The 22020-nt window shown below is 44.5% G+C and overlaps 1 protein-coding gene and 1 long non-coding RNA gene across 2 annotated transcripts in view; one reads left to right on the forward strand and one right to left on the reverse strand.

The window, feature by feature from the left end:
* PCP4 (Purkinje cell protein 4) overlaps window positions 1–22020 on the forward strand; it is a 97014-nt gene that overhangs the window by 15960 nt on the left and 59034 nt on the right. The window lies entirely within an intron of this gene.
* On the reverse strand, window positions 16698–18925 carry LOC141097533 (uncharacterized). Its single transcript, XR_012233990.1, has 2 exons — window positions 18712–18925; window positions 16698–17070 (listed from the first exon to the last, which is right to left on the reverse strand). It is a non-coding gene; the product is annotated as an uncharacterized lncRNA (long non-coding RNA).

A 22020-nucleotide genomic window follows, 5' to 3' on the forward strand; every position in this document is an offset into this window, starting at 1 on the left:
CCAAAGAGGAGTAGAGGGAAATAATGACTTCACGTGATCTAGACTGTATGCTTCTGTTAATACATCCTAGAATTGCATTTGCCTTTTTTGCTGCTGCATCACACTGTTGACTCATATTCAGTCTGTGATCTATTAGTATACCCAAGTCTTTTTCACATGTGCTGTTGCTTAGCCCTATTCCTCCCATTCTGTATATCCTTTTTTCATTTTTATTGCCCAGATGTAGTACTTTGCATTTTTCCCTGTTAAAAACCATTCTGTTAGTTGCTGCCCACTGCTCCAGTTTATTTATATCTTTTTGAATCCTCTCTCTCTCTTCTCTAGTATTAGCTATCCCTCCTAGCTTTGTGTCATCAGCAAATTTAATCAGTTTACCCTCAATTCCTTCATCTAAATCGTTGATAAAGATGTTGAACAATACAGGGCCCAGGACAGAGCCCTGGGGTACCCCACTTAAGACATTCTCCCAACTGGATTTGCAGCCATTTACGACCACTTTTTGGGTCTGATCACTAAGCCAGTTATGAATCCACTTAACAGTTGCCTTGTCCATTCCATACATTCCATTTTTTCAATAAGGATTGTATGAGATACTTTGTCAAATGATTTGCTGAAGTCAAGATATACTATATCTACAGCATTTCCTTGATCCACCCAATCAGTGATTCCATCATAGAAGGAAATTAAGTTAGTCTGACATGACTTATTAGTTACAAACCCATGCTGACTCTGTTTAATAACTTCATTCTTATCCAGGTACTGACATACATGTTGTTTAATAATTTGTTCAAAGATCTTTCCTGGTATAGAAGTCAGACTCACCGGCCTATAGTTGCCTGGGTCCACCTTCTTCCCCTTTTTGAAGATAGGAACAACATTTGTTCTTCTCCAGTCTTCTGGGACTTCTCCTGTTCTCAAAGAATTTTCAAAGATTATGGAGAGGGGTTCAAAAATTTCTTCTGCTATCTCCTTCAGTACTCTGGGGTGTAATTCATCTGGACCTGGAGACTTGAATTCATTTAGGTTAGCTAAGTGTTTCCTCACTATCTTTCTGTTTATAGATATCCTGGATTCTTCTATTCCCTTAATAGGACAGTGAATAACAGTTGATGTTACATTTCCTTTCTGAGAGAAAGCAGATGCAAAATAGGAATTTAAAAGTTCGGCCTTCTCAACATCCTGTCTTACCATTTCATCATTTTCATCCTGTAAAAATCCTATAGCATCTTTGACTTTTCTTTTACTTTTGACATATCCCCAAAATCCTTTATTATTGCTTTTGACGTCTCTTGCAAGCCTCAATTCATTGTCAGCTTTAGCTAATCTGATTTGTGCCCTGCAGGTTCTGCAGACAGCATTATATTCTTCTTTAGATATGCCTCCCTCTTTCCATTTTATAAACATTTTTTTCTTCCTTTTTAGCATGTGCTTAAGTTCTGTGTTCATCCATCCTGGTTTCCTTAAATGCTTCCTATTCTTCCCTCTTTTCGGAATTGTTAACAACTGTGCTTTGAGAATTTCATTTTTCAAGATTTCCCATCCCTCCTGGACATTTTTGTCTTTTAGGATATCCAGCCATTGGATCCCTCCAATTCTCTTTCTGAATCCCTTAAAATCTGCCTTTCTGAAATCTAACCTTGACGTCTGAGTCTTCACAGGTCTTCCTCCTCTAGTTATCCAAAATTCTAAAATAGCATGGTCGCTACCTCCTAGGGTCCCAGCCACTTTTACCTCCTCAACCATTTCCTCCCTGTTTATAAGGATTAGATCCAAGGTAGCAGTTCCCCTTGTTTTCTCCTTTACCTTTTGGAAGATAAAGTTGTCAGCAAGAGAGGATAAGAATTTCCTTGACCTGTTAGTTTTGCCTGAGAGAGATTCCCAACAAATGTCTGGATAGTTGAAATCTCCCATGACAACTATGTCATATTTCTTGGAGAACTTGGCCATTTGATGCATAAAGAGTTCATTCATATCTTCAGCTTGCACAGGCGGCCTGTAGCAAATGCCTACAATGGTGTCCTTTCCATTGTTCTGTCCTTGTATTCTTACCCAAACAGTTTCCACAGAACTATGATAATCACGCCTAAGTTTTGGTGAAATATCTAATGATTTCATACCTTGTCCAATGCATTGCACTAATTGACACTTTTGGGCAGCAGAGAGGTCCTTTTTCTTTAGAATATTACTGGTACATGGACATTGCCAAATTGAAGCCACTTCATTGAACAGGGCAGAGTGAAATGCACCAGCCTTTAGGAAAATGGCAATAGTGCAAAGTTTACAGCTAGATGTAGATAGGGGACATCATCCTCATTCATCATGGAAATAGGGGGTAGATTATCAGGCTGGCAGGAGGTGCCGTAATTTTAGCATGTGAACTGAAATGCCTGGTTTTCCAGGCTGTGGTGGGGGTATAAGGACGCAATTGGAAACTTTAGGCCTAATAACAGGTTGGAAGCAGTTTAGTACGGGAAACCCTAAGGATATGTTCCATCTTAAAAGAACCTTTCGCCAATCCTGGACTGACAGAACTGTGGGATGAAAGCTGCAAAAGGTGTCTGTAATGACTCTCAGCTCTGTGTAAGAAGGGGCCAGGACGGTAGTTGTGGCCGAGGACACCAGGGCCTTTGTGTCCCAGCCTCTTCCCACAGAAAAATTGTCAGCTTCTACCGGCGTACCTGTTCGAGGTTCTGGTTCACCATCAGGAATTTCACTGCGGTGCGACACAGCTCCTGCACACTCAGCTTCTGTGCACAGGGTAGAAAGAACGTACACAGATACCGGTTCAGTTGCAAAACAAATGATTTTACTTTTTTCTTCAACGGTCCCGGACACTTCAGTTACATTACAGTCCACACAGCATTCCTCGTGCACTTTGCCTTTCCTGCTCTCTTTGTCCTCATGCACATTACGGGGTAGTAGCGCCCTAGGCGGTACCGCAGCATCACTTCTGTAGGACCTCAAGACATAGGGGATCCCGTTCATCCGTTTCGCCCCAGATTTGCAAGCTTCAGCCCTATTCAAGATCTGCAACATGGTGAATATTCTGCGCCCTGCACGACTTTTAGACCACGTATTCCATCCCGTTCCTGCTACTGTCATGGACTGCAATCTCCCGGGTGCTCTGGTCTTATCCAGAACCCGTCTGACTGTGCCCGTGCTTTACTTCTTCAGAAACATTGCGTAGCTGCTATGGCGTCCTGGGCTTAGAGACCTTGTGGACACTTCGGGTGTGCTTTCCCTTCTGCCCTATTTCTATCTCCTACACTTACTTAACCCATAGCAGCTCCTCCTACAGTTAACCCTATGTGAACTTCCTATTAGCTATACCTAATAAGGCCCACTAGTATTCCCCCATCTAGTGGCCCACTACAGAACTACACTTACCCATATCTAGAAACTCTATACTAATAGTGCCCTCCTCTAGTGACCCCAAAGGATGCACCAGCTTACCCTAATCTATATATGTTATGCACAATATTATACAATATCATATATGTCACGCTCGCGCCTTGGCTGAATGGCGCGAGCCGGGGGTTGTGGCCCCACTGTGCCACAAACCAGACTACCCTGGAAGGAGCGTGACTGCGACAGCTACCTTGGTCTTCACTGGAGCCTCTGATGGTGAGGTCAGGCTTGTGCGGCAGATAGCTGTCGGGTGCCACTCCAGGGTGGTGTCTGGCTGTGGCTGCTGATCCCACTTGGAGACATGTCACTTGGACAGATGTGGCTGACAGGCAGACTGAGACACAGGGCAAGAAGGTACGACAGATACAGGGCAAGCAGGCGTGGCTTGGAGACACTGGGCAAACAGGCACGGCTTGGAGACACTGGGCAAACGGGCACGGCTTGGAGACACTGGGCAAACGGGCACGGCTTGGAGACACTGGGCAAACGGGCACGGCTTGGAGACACAGGACAGGCGGGCATGGCTTGGAGACACAGGAGGTGCAGGTATGGATGCAGGCAGGCAAGAGTGGAATATGAAGGAACAGGTTTGGACCTGTTCACACAGGAGGTGCAGGTGAAGGCAGGAGTGGAGAGAGAAGCTGCATCAAGAGGTTCCGCAGCGGCAGCAGGAGTGGAGCAAAGCTGAACCACAAGGTCTGTGGAGAGAAGCTGCATCAAGAGGTTCCGCAGCGGCAGCAGGAATGGAGCAAAGCAGAACCACAAGGTCTGTGGAGAGAAGCTGCAGCAAGAAGTTCCGCAGCGGCAGCAGGAGTGGAGCAAAGCTGAACCACAAGGTCTGTGGAGAGAAGCTGCAGCAAGGGGTTCTGCAGCAGCAGTAGGAGTGGAGCAAAGCTGAACCACAAGGTCTGTGGAGAGAAGCTGCAGCAAGAGGTTCTGCAGCGGCAGCCGTGCAGACAGAGCGGCGAGAGTGCAGACGAACAGACAGAGCGGCGAGAGTGCAGACGCACAGATAAAGCGGCGAGAGTGCAGACGCACAGATAAAGCGGCGAGAGTGCAGACGCACAGATAAAGCGGCGAGAGTGCAGACGCACAGATAAAGCGGCGAGAGTGCAGACGCACAGATAAAGCGGCGAGAGTGCAGACGCACAGATAAAGCGGCGAGAGTGCAGACGCACAGATAAAGCGGCGAGAGTGCAGACGCACAGATAAAGCGGCGAGAGTGCAGACGCACAGATAAAGCGGCGAGAGTGCAGACGCACAGACAGGGAGGACACAAGGAAAGACACAGCAAGGAAGGGAGCCACGGATAAGGAGAAAGGGAGACTGATAGACAAAGGCAAGACTGAGTTCAGACAGAGAGACAGGGACAAAGACACAAGGACCAGGATATTCAGCCTCCTGGCAGGAGGGCAGAGAACAGACAAGGCACTGGGAACAAGACTCAAGGACCAGGATATTCTGCCTCCTGGCAGGCGGACAGAGAAATGCTAGGCAAGGTACTGAGACACAGGAATACAGACTAAGAGCCTTCAGAGAAGGCAAGACATAGGACAGGGCCTGGCTAGCTCAGCAGCAAGGAGCTAACTGAGTTTAGACATTGCACAGGCAATGTTTCAGTGGGAGTGGCGAAACTAAATAGTCAAGGGCTCCAGGTGATTGGTCAGGGACAGATTACACAGATGCACCCTGACTGCATAAGAACCAGAGAGTTCAGGCGCCGCCCCCCTATACACACAGTCTGGAAACATGGAGAGCAGAGGCACAGAGCTGGCAACAGACAGAATTCACAACATGGCTTGAAGCAGAAAGCAAGTTGGTGTGCGGGGGATGGGAGGCCATGCAGTGATGCCAGCAGGGTTGTTACAATATATTAAAATGTGTTACAGTCTCGACAACATGGTAACACATATATAACGTGGCAGTACCAATAAGGCTGGTTTCACACTTGCTGTTTTTTGCGCTGTTTTTTCGCACAAAAAAACGCATGCATTTTTTTTTCCTATTCTTATGGGTGCACATAGACATGCGTTTGTACGCGCATGCTTTTTTTTGTAGTGTGCGGTCGGGCGCACAAAATGCACTCTGTTGCATTTTTTGAGCGTCCGACTTGCCCCAAAAAAACGCATGCGCACGCAATGCATTTTTTTTTGCACCCAACCACCCATTATAGTCTATGGGTGCGCTGATGTGCGCATGTTAATGCGCACGTCAGCGAAAAAACGCATGCTTTTTTTAAAGAACAAGCGCAAAACGCACAAAAACGCATGATGCGTTTTTTATGTGTGTTTGCAATGCGCACGGTGCGCAGCGCAAAAAAACGCAAGTGTGAAAGTAGCCTAAGACGGGCGGTAATACACATACTCGTGTAGCAGTACCGCTAGCATTGTTCACATCAAATAATAGCATATATACATAAGACTTCTTAAAGGGGGAACTTAAAGGGGACGTCTTACTTCACCCCCTACATCTGCTCTACTCTAACTCCCCCACACTGCCTGCCATGAGATGAAAACTGGAAGTGTTTGTAATGAAACTCAGCTCTGTTGTACTCTGCACAGTAGGTGCAAAGAACAGTGAGGAAAGCAGGGCTGTGTGTCATTACATGTCTTATAAGAGAAAGTCGACTCTAAGCTTATCTCTTGGGATGTTCTTTTTTTCTTTCCCTGCATGATGCTTCTTGCTTATGATTGGTCAATGTCAGGCAGTGGAAAAAGCACAAATTAGAATCTAAACTTAAGCTAATATCTCCACAATGGAGAAATTAAAAACTACGTTTTATTCAGCTCTATGGCAACTATTCCTTGATGTGGCCCATTTAATATGCTCAAACTAGTGAAAGGTGCTAATAACAGGATATGCTTTGTGCTCCCTCTAGTGGTGGATGCAGGCAGACAGAATTATATCATTTAGCCCAATGCAGGGGATTGGAGCTCTGTGTTGGAAGAAGCTCAGCGCTTTATGAAGGTGTAGTAAGAGAAATAGCAGGTGAAGATTTGATTTTCTTCATGCAATAAAAATGTGACCTAGGGCTTTCCTCAGCCATGTTAATCATACAAGTATATAAAAGTGCTGCCTGGCAATGCTGCAGGACAGGAGCTGCACCCAGGGTTACTGCAACCTTTGCCCACAATTACATTCCAGCAAGTGTTATAATTATCCTCTAGGTTGCATCTCTGTGACTTCACCATTTTTCTAGAGGAAGAGTCAAATGTTTCTTAGATTTAATGACTAGAAGAAGAAAATACACAGTATTAGCTTTTTACTATAGCAATCACATACATTACAGAGCTACTCCTCATAGATGCAACATCGGTTACTGAAAAGTGTCTTATATTTTATCTGTACCCCTGCCATGCCATACACTGCATCAGAAGGTATGTTCATCCAGAACCTCCTGATTCATAATCCGGCAACAACCAGATAACTGAGGAATTATATCCCAAACATAAAGTCCTCTGTGCAGAGCAGCTTGGACTACAGACTATACAGTTAAGTCCATACACAGCCCCCTATTTACAGTATGAGCCCCACAAGGCCTCCTTATATGCAGTATAAGTCCACACACAGCCCCTATATACAATATGAGCCCCACGTAGCCTCATTATACAATATAAGTCCACACAGCCCCCTTTATAGAGTATAAGCCCCACATAGCCTCCTTATATACAGTATGAGTCCACCCACAGCCCTTTATATAAATTATGAGCCCCATATAGCCTCCTTGTATACAGTATAACTTCACACACAGCCCCTATATACAGTATGAGCCCCACATAGCCGCCTTATATACTGTATAAGTCCACACACAGCCCTGCCTATATACAGTATGAGCCCCACATAGCCTACCTATATACAGTATGACCCCCCCACACACAACCCCTTATGTAGAGTACAAGACCCACATATCCTCCCCATATACAGTTAAGTCCACGCACAGCCCCCTATATACAATATGAGCCCCACATGGCCTTCTTATGTAGAGTATAAGCCCCACATAGCCTCCTATACACAGTATGAATCCACACATAGCCCCTATATACAATATGAGCCCCACATAGCCTCCTTATATACAGTATGAGTCCACACCACAGCCTCCCTTTATAGAGTATGAGCCTCATATATCCATAGCCTCCTTATATACAGCATGAGTCCAAATACAGCCCCCTATATACAATATGAGCCCCCATATAGCCCCCCTTTAGACACATATACACTCACTGGCCACTTTATTAGGTACACCATGCTAGTAAGGGGTTGGACCCCCTTTTGCCTTCAGAACTGCCTCAATTCTTCGTGGCAGAGATTCAACAAGGTGCTGGAAGCATTCCTCAGAGATTTTGGACCATATTGACATGATGGCATCACACAGTTGGCGCAGATTTGTCGGCTGCACATCCCTGATGCGAATCTCCCGTTCCACCACATCCCAAAGATGCTCTATTGGATTGAGATCTGGTGACTGAGGAGGCCATTTGAGTACAGTGAACTCATTGTCATGTTCAAGAAACCAATCTGAGATGATTCGAGCTTTATGACATGGCGCATTATCCTGCTGAAAGTAGCCATCAGATGCCTGTTCTTAGCTGAGAGGAGTGGTACCCAGTGTGGTCTTCTGCTGCTGTAGCCCATCTGCCTCAAAGTTCGACGCACTGTGCGTTCAGAGATGCTCTTCTGCCTACCTTGGTTGTAACGGGTGGCAATTTGAGTCACTGTTGCCTTTCTATCAGCTCGAACCAGTCTGCCCATTCTCCTCTGACCTCTGGCATCAACATGGCATTTCCGGCCACAGAACTGCCGCTCACTGGATTTTTTTTCTTTTTCGGACCATTCTCTGTAAACCCTAGAGATGGTTGTGCGTGAAAATCCCAGTAGATCAGCAGTTTCTGAAATACTCAGACCAGCCCTTCTGGCACCAACAATCTTGCCACGTTCAAAGGCACTCAAATCACCTTTCTTCCCCATACTGATGCTCGGTTTGAACTGCAGGAGATTGTCTTGACCATGTCTACATGCCTAAATGCACTGAGTTGCCGCCATGTGATTGGCTGATTAGAAATTAAGTCTTAACACACAGTTGGACAGGTGTACCTAATAAAGTGGCCAGTGAGTGTATATATATATACACACACACAGTATATATATAGTTGAAACCAGAAGTTTCCATCCACTATATAAAAAGACACATCTGCAGGTTTTTCTCAATATCTGACATGAAATCAGAATAAACGTTTCCTGTTTTAGGTCAATTAATATTACCATAATTATTCTGCTAAATGCCAGAATAATGAGAGAGAGAATGTTTTAAGGCATTTTTATTACTTACTGCAAAGTCAACACTTTCCATCCATTTCATTAGTATTTGTTACCATTGCTCTTAACCTGAATGATTTGGGTTAGACGTTAGGGGTTTCCTTCCACAAGCTTCTCACGATAGTTGGTCGGAATTTGGGCGCATTCCAACTGACAAAACTGGTGTAACTGATCCAGGTTCGTAGGTCGCCTTGCTTGCACTTTCAGCTTTGCCCAAGCCTGGTCTCCCTGCACCTGGACACCATGCAGTAGTAGCAGACCTCAGCTGTGAGAAGTCAGTGATTTGCTTATTTAGTCCAGAGCCTGGTGGAAGCTTTAAAGGGGTATTCCTAAGGCTAGTTTCACATTAGCGTTTTTTTGCGCAGCGCATCGGGCGCATAAAAAATGCAAAGAAAAATGCAAAACAAACGCGCGTTTTTTTAGCGTCATGCGCACGCTGATGCGGCAAAAAAACGCAGCGTTGCTTGCGTTTTACATGCGTTTTTGCATGCATTTGCATTTTTTATGCACATGCGTTTTCAGGTGTGACATTTTTTCCATTGTCTAGAGAACATTCTAGACTTGTTTACCTCGAAAACGCATGCGCAAAAAAACGCATTCGTGCGCAAGACCATGCGCACGCATGCGTTCCCATAGACTTCAATGTGTTGTTTTTGCGCATTCCGTTTTTTTGACGAGACAGGGCGGAACAAAAAATGCAACATGTTGTGTCTGGCGTGATAGACAAAAAAACGCATGCGCACGAAAACGTAAGTGTGCGCAAGACCATGCGCACATCATGTTAAACATAGGTGCGCAGTGCGCACGGGTGCGCACGATGCGCTGCGCACAAAAGCGCTAATATGAAACCAGCCTAACACATAAAGTGGTGGCATATGACTAGGATACAGATGCACTTAAAGGGGTTGTCCAGGACATTTTTATTATTTAGCAGCCCGTCTGACATACAGTGTGGAAGTACTGTGTTAGGATTACTCTGTTTTCTCCTTCATATATGACTTGTAGATGTGACGTCCTCTGCCAACCACTTTGTCTTCCACTGCTTTCAGTGGACTTGTTGACTGTTTCCATTACTGATAGTCTGTTTCTTCTGTCTGCTTTGTTTCTTCTGAATGAATAATCACTTTGCCACATTGTTTTCTATGTAACGACCAACAAGACCAATGGTTGTCAGTTGTAATACCTGACACAACCTATGGATGATGGTGGCGCTCTTATTGGAAAAATTCCAATTTCTGACCAGGAGATTTAAGTGACGCGATCCTGGTGTGGCATCAATTCAGGTGTTCTCGGTTTGTAGGGGAACCAAATAAAAAATGTAATAAAAAAAGTTGTTCTACAATATTGAAACATTTCTAAAAACAAATAAAAGTTTGAATCACCCTCAATAATAAAAAATAAAGAAGTAAAAAAAAAAAATTAAAAAAAAAAAGACAAAACACATTTGGTATCTCCATGCCTGAAAAAAGTCTATCAAAAGATACCTTTTCTAACCTTTAGGGTTAATTCCTGCTGTAAATCTCCCCTCCAATAAAAAATAAATAAATGCAATGAGAACGCAATCCAAATGAAAATGTCATACGTCCCCCAAAATGGTATCAATAAAAATGTTAGGGCAGAAAATGGCGACACAAGTAAAAAGTTTTTTGTTTTGTTTTTTTTACAAAGTTATGAATTTTTTTTAAAGTCACTCCAAAAATACAACTCGTCAGGTAAAAAACAAGACTTCATAAGGCTGTAAAGGTGGAAAAAAATAAAAATGTTATTATGGCTCTTGAACGTACAGGAGGGAAAAACTAAATAACAAAAGTGAAAGCTTGGCTGCAGCTGGAAGGGGTTAAGGCCACGTTCACACGTTCAGTATTTTCCATCAGTATTTGTAAGCCAAAACCAGGAGCGGGACAATCAGAGGAAAAGTATAAGAGAAACCCGTCACCACTTCTGTATTTATCACCCACTATTGGTTTTGGCTTCCAGATACTGACCGTGTGAACGCGGCCTTAGAAGCCTCCTCTCTCCATTAACTATGGAACTAGAAATCAAAGAACTATGTCAGACCAGGTTTTATTTCATAAAGGGCCAAGATCCAGTTTGATGCCTCAGCCGGTGGTAAAGTGCTTTGTTGGCGCTCCGCCCTGGCCCATGTTGTCCCGGCCCCGGCTGCCCCGCCGGAGGATACACTGACATATATGGCGTGTTTCCATCGGATGCATGGGTCCATTATGTGGCTGCAGACTCTTCACAGCCAGACACTAATGCACCTATGTATATATAAACACGTCAGGAGGATGATTCGTCTTGGGAATCGCACATTATCCTGCCAGTGATGATTCCTGAAACCTAACAAAGCCTTAAAAGCTTTGTATGAATGGTACATAATGGCTGGCGCCCGGTGTGCCATCCTTCTTAATGTGCCCTTGAAATGACGTTTTCCTTCTACTCGGCAATATCCACGGTAATTATTACTGTTCTTCATAGAGACAGATGTGGCAGAGCTGAATGTGTTCTTTAAACAAGGTGTATATCAATCCAAAATCGCTACTTAAACTGAGCCCACTCGTGCCACCTATAGCCATATATGATATATCTCCAGCCTAAACCTTACCTTATGTGTGGTGGAGCTCTAGATAAGGGGCTACACAGGACCTACTGTCCAGATCAGCTCCTGTTGCCCTTAACCTTGACTCTGTATCCCCATGTATTAGGCAGGTTGGGAACTTTAAAGGTGCCTGTCGTTTTAGGTAACTTCCCAGAAACATCTGTCCTCTGTATGTGTGTACATGGGGGGGGTAGCATCATTTCTGGTCATTATATGACTTGTATCCTGCATTTTCACCAGTTTTCCCCTCTCCTAACTCTGATTTCCAGTTGTCTCTGAGCTCCTGGGTGTAGACTACCTGATATAATGTCTCCTATATACAGCACACACAGACATAAAGGAATCCTGCTCACTTGTCTCTATGTAGACCACATTCAGAAGCAGCAGCAGCAGCATGGAGAACAATAAACAGAAGTACTGAGCAGTGTAGCTGTGAATCCAGCAGTGGAAGAAGATAAAAACAGTTCCCGGAGAGCTACATATCTGTCTCTGTTCTTCTCTTTCACTTTCCTTCTGCCCATTCCATAGACTTCATTAGGCAGCTGTAATCTAATCCCTCATTGATCTGTCAGTTTGTCATATTTTAACGGATTTTATCAGTCTTTCAGAGTGAATAATGAAATCAGGAGGCAGAGGAGGAAAAGTGGCTCAAAGTAGAGAAAGAAGCATATTACACAGTTTGTTTTATTTGCTTGTATCACTGATCTATGCAAAGTTTGTTGCACCGACAGCGACTATTTCAGTCCTGTGTGCTCTGGTTCGCCTGCTGTCCTGTGTAACGCAATCCATAATGTATCATGATATACGTGTGTTTACGATGAGTTTTGACAAACGACAGATGAAGCTTTTTTTTCAAGTTTCATCATTCTCGAACATTGACTTTGAAGATTCTGTAACTCTAAGCTCCACTTCAGCAATAGACCTCTGACACTGCGCATGGGGAGGCTCGAAGAATGCAAAAGTCCTGGGGCTGCCATTATCCAGCTGCCGTCTGTAGAAAAGTTTGGATGCGCCCTGATAAAAAAAATTAGTTTGTACTTCTTAATATTAGGAATACCATTTAAAGGGTTATTCCCATAACAGAAAGTAATGTTTTGTTGTAAATGTCTGCTACTCATTGGTGGGATCTGACCGTCAGGACCCCAAGGATAAAGAGGGCGCAGGTCCAGCTCAAATTGCAGCCCCTATAAGTCTTCTCCTATAGCCAGTCTTCTAATCACCATTAAAGCGGGGAAATGTAACACAGTACCATCAAGGACACGCTACTACCATTACCTGTCCCCCATGAACCCTACTACCATTACCTGTCCCCCATGAGCCCTACTACCATTACCTGTCCCCCATGAGCCCTACTACCATTACCTGTCCCCCATGAACCCTACTACCATTACCTGTCCCCCATGAACCCTACTACCATTACCTGTCCCCCATGAGCCCTACTACCATTACCTGTCCCCCATGAGCCCTACTACCATTACCTGTCCCCCATGAACCCTACTACCATTACCTGTCCTCCATGAGCCTTACTACCATTACCTGCACTCCATGAGCCCTACTACCATTACCTGTCCTCCATGAGCCCTAGTACCATTACCTGTCCTCCATGAACCCTACTACCATTACCTGTCCTCCATGAGCCCTAGTACCATTACCTGTCCTCCATGAACCCTACTACCATTACCTGTCCTCCATGAGCCTTACTACCATTACCTGTCCTCCATGAGCCTTACTACCATTACCTGTCCTCCATAAGCCCTACTACCATTACCTGTCCTCCATGAGCCTTACTACCGTTACGTTCCCTCCATGAGCCCTACTACCGTTACCTTTCCTCCATGAGACCTACTACTGTTACCTTTCCTCCATGAGCCCTACTACCATTACCTGTCCTCCATGAGCCCTACTACCATTACCTTTCCTCCATGAGCCCTAGTACCATTACCTTTCCTCCATGAGCCCTACTACCGTTACCTTTCCTCCATGAACCCTACTACCGTTACCTTTCCTCCATGAGCCCTACTACCGTTACCTTTCCTCCATGAGCCCTACTACCATTACCTTTCCTCCATGAGCCCTACTACCATTACCTTTCCTCCATGAGCCCTACTACCGTTACCTTTCCTCCATGAGCCCTACTACCATTACCTTTCCTCAATGAGCCCTAGTACCATTACCTGTCCTCCATGAGCCCTACTACCATTACCTGTCCTCCATGAGCCCTAGTACCATTACCTGTCCTCCATGAGCCCTATTACCATTATCTGTCCAATGACATCTTCAACCTTCTTCAACTTCCAAGTGGCCCTTGGAAGTAGTTTAAAATGACAATGTTGACTTTGGTCTATAAAAAAGATGTGCACCCCTTCCGCAAAAACAAGAGTCACCCCTTCATAATAGAGCAGGGCTCCAATAGAGGTCATCCTTCCATCGCCTCCATATGTCATTTGACTAAAGATGAGATCCCATTTAACCCCTTCCCAATGTAGGAGGTAATAGTACTTCCTATATAGTATCCCCATGTATAGAGCAGGAGCAGGAGCTGAGCTAGCAGTATATCTGGCAGATGTCATCTGAATTATCCAGCCGGCACTTCTAACAGCAGTGACCGGAGCAAGCTCAGATGGCTGGTATTTAACTAATTAAATACTTCCATCGATCACTGACAGAGGCATTTAAATAGTCCAATTGCATGCACCAGCTCCTATTGGGACATAGCAGGGTGCCCATGGGATGTCATGGTCGCTTGAGACCTGCAGAAGGTCACCATATCGTAGTCCTCCTCCCATGAAGCTTGGCCTGTGGTTGGGCTTCATTTTGACAATATCTGACAATATATTTTGACATCTTTTTGACAATATACTGCAGTATATTAGTTTATAGATCAACAGATCAAATGATCGCAGGATCAAGTCCCCTAATGGGACTAAAAAGTAAGTTAAAAAAAAGCAATGTAAGAAATTTGAATCATCCCCATTTTCCCATCTAAATATAAAGAATAAGCCTTTGTCATATCCGCGTGTCTGTAAAAGTCCGATCTATGAAACTATCAGATGAATGAATCTGTATAGATCATGCCGTAAAGAGAAAACAGATTTTCCGGATGCAAAATGCAATAAAAAGTTATCACAATGTCTTATGTACCCCAAAGTGGGGACCAATGAAAACGTCTAAAAACAACCTACAACTTTACGGATCATAGAAAATGGTGCTACAATCTATTTTTTTAAGTTTTTCTTGTGTTTTTTTTACAAATTTCCAAATTTATCTTTAACATTTACATTAAAAAATACAAAATAAGTATACAAGTTTGGTACCAAACTGCATGTTATCGAGACAGTTTTACTACACAGTGAATGCCGTGAAAATACCGCAAATAAAAAACGGTGGAATTGATTTTTTTCCAACTTTTTAGTGCACTTAATATATATTATATATACAGTATATACATATATATAATTTTTGCATTTTACAATAGATCGTACGGTAAAACAAGCATTGAAATTCACAGCTGCGGCTTATACGGCACTAATGATGAAGTACTGTACACAACGGGGAAAAAAAAAAAAAAAAAAAATGTTATGATTCTTGGAAGAAGGGGAGAAAATAAGACAAGGTGGGAAGGGGTTAAATATGCATTAGCCCCCTGCAGATGGGCACTTCCATGGGGTGATAATGGGGCAGTTTTGCAGCGCTTCCATCATAGTGGAGACATGAGTCACTGGCGTATCGGTGCCATTTATCCTCGGCTTTAGAAATACTTAGAGTTTTTTTTCCGCATTTTCCGTAGTTATTCAGCGCCTGAATGATGCTAAATTGCCTCACAGCATGGACTCCTGGTGATCTATCGCTGCTGAGGACGCGGACTCTGAAAGGATGGAGACTTTGTATGGGAATTAGCAGGGAAGGAGCCGTGCTGTCACTCAGCGGCCGCTCGCACAGGAGGAGGCAGACCAGCTATAGAGACAGACAGGTCTCCAGCGTGGGACAGAGCAAGCGCGTCTGATGCCACACACCGTACCGTGAGGGATGACGCATCTTGACGGGATGTTCATTCACATTCCGTGCTGTGATTCAGCCACAATTCTAGATGTTTCCATCAGTCTCTCTGGCAAAAAAATTAGCAAAATTGCCTGTGGTGCATATACCAGTCATGTAGGACCCGGTTACCTTGCTCTGTAACTTGTCTTCCACTTTTTTTGAGCAGGCGTTTTTTTTCATCAGCATTCAGTCAGCACTATAGGTGCTGAAACTTCCTCTTATTGACTTCCCAACATGCACTGTTTAGGAGTTTGTCCAATGGTTTACCTGCCCTGAACTGGACATCCTCCTCTTTAGTATTCATTTATTTAATTTGACAGACAGGAAACCAGGAGCAGAGAGCTCAGGAGCCCCCACACTTGCTGTACAGAGAACCTCTTTGTCACGGTGCGTCCGTGCGCGTGTCCTGAGCAGGGACGGAATAGCTTGGAGTGTAGAGATAGGTGGTGCAAACTACAGAGACGCGTCGTGCAACAGGTACAGGACCTGGAGCACGTTACCGCCGGAGGAGTGGCCGGAGAGGGGACGGAGTCTAACCCCAGAGCCGCCCCCGAGGAGCAAAGCGTCGACGGAGAGTGCAGAACGGGGTGCGGGAACACACGGGTGCAAACGGAGGGGTATGAGATGCCGAAGGGGCACGCTAGGGACAGAGTCAGTGATAGGCTGTGGTCACAACCGGAGAGAGCGGCGCAGTATAGAGAGGGAGTAAACAGACGGAAGGTCAGAGACAGAGCCAAGAGTCAAACCAGGAGATAAACTGAGGGTACAGAATCAGATAGCCAAAGCAGGAACGTGATCGGACCTGGTCAAACACAGGCAACACAAACACCAGCAAACTGTATCCACAGATACACGGGGGTCAGAACTCAGTCGAAGACCAGAGTATAACCGACAGAGAATCCAGGTTCAGTGTGGGTATAAAAAACCCTCCCAGATCCAAAGGGAGGCTACAACCATTAACCCTGCAAAGGCAGGGCATAAACCCAGTCCACTCCATGACACTCTTCTTGTTATCCGTTTTGGTGTCTCTGCTGCTAATGACAGATAACTCTTTACAACAGGCAGTGAACAACAAGTGAGACGGAAGGGAGACACCTAGTGGTTGGCACTGCGCATTGCTTTTTAGAGGGTCAGAAATTGGCAGATAACAGTGACCATTTGACACTAAAGATTATATCCTGCTTAACCCTTTAAGTACCCGGATATTTTTCATTTTTGTTAGTTTGCTTTTTTTTTTCCTCCCCTTGTTCCAAGAGCTGTAGCTTTTTTATTTTTCCATCATCATAGCATATGAGAGCTTGTTTTTTTTTTTTTTTGCAGAACGACTTTCAGTACCTGAACTTGCAATTTCTTTATTTTTGAAAGGAGAAAACGAGGTGATTTACATTTTTATACATTTTCAATTTAAAAAACAAATTTTGTCAGTCCCCTCAGGGGACGTGAAGCGGTTATTATTTGAGCATTGCCGTATATAGTGTAATTCATGGCCATAGGGTGAGGACTAAGATGGCAGCCACAGCGGCCTTCACCAAGCCCCCATCTGCAATGATAACGCACCGAGATCAAGTCACGATCAGTGATTGACTTCAGTCAGATCGAAATGATTAAACTGCAGCGATCAAATCAAGCTCTTGGCTTCAGGCAGGTGGTGGTTATGTAAGATGGTCGTCATCTGCCTGGTAAGAAGTCCTCTTCATACAGCCCTTCGCAACCTGTGATGAAAATGCATGTCATAGTTCATTAAGGGGTTAATTTTGGGTCTTTTTTTTGTCCATTAAATGATTACAACTGATGGATCTTTGATTTTGCATCTTTTTTTTTTCCATCACAGCTTTTCTGATACAGACCTCCATACCCCCTACACACACATAATAAAACGATAAAATTCTGCCTGGCTGCAGCCACCACTAGAGGGCACTCACTGCTGCAGGATACAGTCTCTTTAACAGTAGAAGAAATGTAACAAGTGCCACAATCTCTGATTGATGACTGATAGGCTGCTGGCCAAAATGTCTACCCGCTCCTGCCTGAACCCATGTGCTTGCATCTTTCCAACGGAAGCTATTCTGTGGTCAGACTCTGAATTGTGGGGCTTCTCATCTAAGGATGACCTGTCTGCAACCGCCGGTTAGGCCACTACCCCATTTAGAATTATCCCTCACCTGAATGCCCCCACAATAGGATCACCTTTCTTTCATTCTTTTTTTCCTACTTTCCTTCTATCTTTCTCTCCTTCTTCCTCTTTCCCCTCTCTTTCTCTTCCTTCCTTTTTCTTTCTCTCTCATTCTCATTATTTTTCTCTCCATCTCTGTTCCTTTTCTCTCTCTCTTTTTCTTCTTTCTATATTCCTTCCTTCCATTTCTTTCGTTCTTCCTTCTTTCCTTCCTGCCTCCCTTTCTAACGTTCTCCCTATAGCTCTTTATTCTCTCTCTCCTCCTCTCTTTCCTTTCTTCCTTCCTACCTTCCTTTTTCTCTCTTTCTCTCCATGCAGAGCTGTGGCCATTATGACGGCGCCCCTTTGAGCTGTCATCCTCTGGATTGATCTCAAGCATTGCCCTCATCCTTATGAGCTGTGTCCCTATAAATCTGCCTGCGCCGTATACTGGGCCCCAACCTGCGGTAAATCACCTATTAAACATTAATGTGCCCAGGAGCAGGACACAGATGACGCGTCCTCCTACCCGCTAACAAAACGGTTTATCCTTTCATAATGTTACCCCATGGACGTTCCTCACTTCTGCAGAGCCAGTAATTGGGAGAACTGTCAGCGAGAAAACATCCTTCAGGGGAATAGGGAGGTCTCCACCCCCGTACACCTGTTTTGAGGCTCCATCTTCCTTTTTTTTTCCAGATCTGATACATTCGTTCCATCGGGGATACAGGAATAGTTCATGTTTCCTGTTCTATGTAACATGGAGGTTGTTTATCAATGGAAATTAGTCACCTAAATAGTAATCCCATAATATCTGGCCGTGAGTCTGCAGAGACCCCATGAAAACCTTCCCAAGATGAGTCTGACTCCACCAAAGCATATCCAAACCTCCTCCTCTCTGACCCAGCCCATAACAAAAAAAAGACTAGGAAAGAAATAGAAACTGACAAAGGGAAGGGAGTAAAGAAGAAAGGAGCACCTACGGGACACAACGTCTGAGAGGCAGAGCCACGTGCATCGCTATGTATCAAGAGTCAGAGTGAGGGGGGTGCAATAAAACATTATTATTATTATTATTATTATTATTATTATGCCATTGGCCCAGCGGGGGATGGCCAAGCTATCCCTTATAGGATAATAGTTTACAGGTGTAACACCCCTTAAAACTGCCTCCCTGGGCAGGGTGTCGAGTAGTTCTCACCTCAATGTGGCGCATTGCTGTGAGCTGTAGTGGGATGCAGGAGGGTCTTACTCTTCTGCCAGGTATCGACTCGGAAAACTCCTGATCACTCTCTGAATACACTCACATCAGATGAGGCTAGAACAAATAACAGGTTTATTTATAAAGCAGATAAATGGTGAATATGGTAAGGGAAATAGCAAGTAACAATAAAACAACTACAAGTACAAATGCAATAAAGGGCTTTGCAGTTGACCTGAATGTTAGGGATGACACTTCGCCTTTAAAACCACAACAAGAACACTCCTAACTAATACTGATTAAACTATAAATGTCTGCATCAATGGAAACAACACAGTTCAATGTTGAGGCCCAATTGCCGTGGGTGATGGCGTGCTGGAAGAGTCCTTTGGTGCATGTAATGCCATAGTAACAAGATCCCCTCCACGGATGGTTCTACTATAACTCCAAGTGTATTGAACCACAAGTCCCAGCAATTCTCCCTTATAAATAGCTCTTATATAATTGTTCTCAGTTGAACCACAAGTCCCAGCAAGCTACTCACTCCTTGATGTGGCAGGTCTGCAGTCACACAGGGTTCCAACCTGGAGCTTCAGTATTCAGCTGCTGGTGCCTGTGTCAAGCAGGCCTCATCAAATGCTGGTGTCCATCTCTCTCTGAAGGGCTCATTTACCCTGAAGTAGGTCTTTGTTGCAGGCTTCTTAGAGAGAGCTGTTCCACGTGGAGGGGATATCCTTGGTTAGAGCTAAAGGCATTAATATCTTGGAACACTATGGCACAAATCTTCAGAAGTACCTGCAGAATCCTAGAAAAAGATCTGAGCTCCCCCTATTTGCTTCTACTTTGGCCAGGTCTGTAGAGATCCCTTCCCGGATGACAATATGTTCTACATACTTCACAGCCTTTTGGCAAAACTGGCACATGTAAAGGGATCATTTTAGTCAAGCTTCTTCTAGTCGATCCAACCGATCCAACACCTTGAATAACATTTGGTTGTGCTCTTCCAAAGTGTACCCAAATACAATCAGATCATCTGGTAGACCAGAACCTCACAAAAGTTCATGCCCACCATCACTTCATCCATGCACCTCTGGAAGGTAACTGGGGCACCCGTCACTCCCTGAGGCATCCCCCGAAATTGGTAGAACTCAATAGGACAAATGAAAGTTGTCTTCTCTTGATCCTCCTTTGTCATGGGTATCTAGTAGTATCCACTCCTGACATCTAACACGGAAAACCACTGGCTGCACTGCAGGGAATCTAAGGCTTTATCAATTCTAGACACAGTATACTGATCGGGTATTGTGTACTTGTTCACAGTGCGATAATCCACACTCTTCCTGATAGCCCCCTTTTTCTTCTGAGCAACCACAATGGGCTATTGGACTCTATGATGACTCCAGTGACCAGTAAGCCCAATAATTGCTGTCTGGTGTCCTCCTTATCTGCAGGAGCCAACCTTCAGGATCTCTCTCGAAATGGCTTTTCATTAGTCAGCCGGATGTGGTGCTCCACTCCTTTTATGGAGCCCAGATCCCAATCTCCCACTGATAAGGCCCCGGCATGCTTCATCATACCACTTATCACGGACTGCTTTTCCTCCCTCTTCAAGTCACTACCTTCAGAGCAGGGGTCAAAATGTTCAGGACATAGTTCACTCCTTTCCTCTTTCTCTATCTTCTCATGAGCAGCCAGACATACAGGATGAACTGTGAGAGTCTGCGAATATCTATTGCCTACAACTTCTCGACACAACTGAGCCTCAGTATCATCCCCACTATAACAGGTAATGTTCCCTGGTCTTTGTCCGCTTCTGGACAAACTAAGGCTATGATTTGTAACTCTCTCTCTCCACCCCAGTGATAGTCTCTGCAAATCGTAGCGTAACTGATATATATCCTTTGTAGAGGTAACTGCTTTCACTCAGTTCCCAGACCATGAGTCCAGTTAGAGGTTGCAGGGGTACGTCCGACACGTATTTTTTATAACATTTCTCAAAACTTGAGATCCACTATCCAGCAACACAGTGCAAGGCTGGCCATTGATACAGGCTGGTACATGTGGTGCTGGTCCCACGAGACCTTTAGGAAGTTGACTTGAATGAGTAATGTTCGATGGACTTGTAGAGTACACCTTTATGTTTGCTGGGGACTAGTATGAAACTCTACTGGCCCCCTTCCCCATCTGCCTTTTCTGAGGATGGGGGGGTTTCGAAGATTTCTTCCAACTCCATCTCTTTGGGCACTGGCGAGCCACATGATTGGCACTGCCACAAAAAACTCATCTGATTTTGTCTCTTCTACCCGACTATAGTCATCACTCATCAATTTCAAAGGTTGTTGTTGGTTTTTGAAAGTTCACTCAACGATTTGCTTTAGACACTCTACCTCCATAGCCTGGGCACTTATGAGTTGGGCAATCTGTTCCGTTTGCTTCTCAATGACCTTCAGAATTTCTCCCTCTCGCTGGCTTGGCTTGGGATTTACAGTAACAGCAGCCACTCGCTTGGTCACCTGTTCTCTTGCTGCTAGGATGACTTACTCTTGACACACTTGCTTAAGTAGCTGATGGAAGGACCAGGGAATCTGATCTTAATCACAACACCTCAGTGTTGATCTATGGAATCATGAGTCAGAGCTTGTAGCACTTGATCCCAACAACACTGATCAACTTGTCCAGGATTAAGTCCGCCCTCGGATAGCATTCCATGCACCAGTTTATCCAGTCGATAGAGGTAATCTGACATCTCACTATATACCTGATAAGTGGTGCAGAGTTTATAAAGGAGATCTGTGGCATCCTCTGGGGACTGAAAAGCATCTTCTAGAGCAGTCAGTTAACGCTCTGTAGCACCTCTTCATCAGATGCATCAGTGAGTTCACCACATACTACAAAGCTGGGTTCTGCTGTGAAGTTCATCTCTCCACACAATATGGACACTTGTGCTTCAGTTAACATTTCCATAATGGCTGTACCTGTCTTGATCGATCTCTGCAGTGCATCCACTTTAACACCCCTTTAAGCCGCCTCTGTGGGAAGGGTGTTTGTTAGTTCTCACCTCAATATGGCGCAGTGCCTCCACCTGAATTTTGCTGGGAGATGTAGTGTAATGCAGGAGGGTCTTCCTCTTCTGCCAGGGGTCGACTCAGTAAACCCATGTTCACACTCCATATACAGTCACAAAAGATGAGTTGGAACAATTAACAGGTTTATTCATACAGCGGATAAATTGTGAATATGGTAAGGGGAATAGCAAGTAACAATAAAACAAATAGTATTACACAATCTACATGTGCAAATACAATATTG

The sequence above is a fragment of the Dendrobates tinctorius genome, unplaced genomic scaffold (assembly GCF_039654945.1).
Source record: "Dendrobates tinctorius isolate UK_male_01 unplaced genomic scaffold, ASM3965494v1 ptg000084l, whole genome shotgun sequence".
In the NCBI taxonomy this organism is placed as follows: Eukaryota; Metazoa; Chordata; class Amphibia; order Anura; family Dendrobatidae; genus Dendrobates; species Dendrobates tinctorius.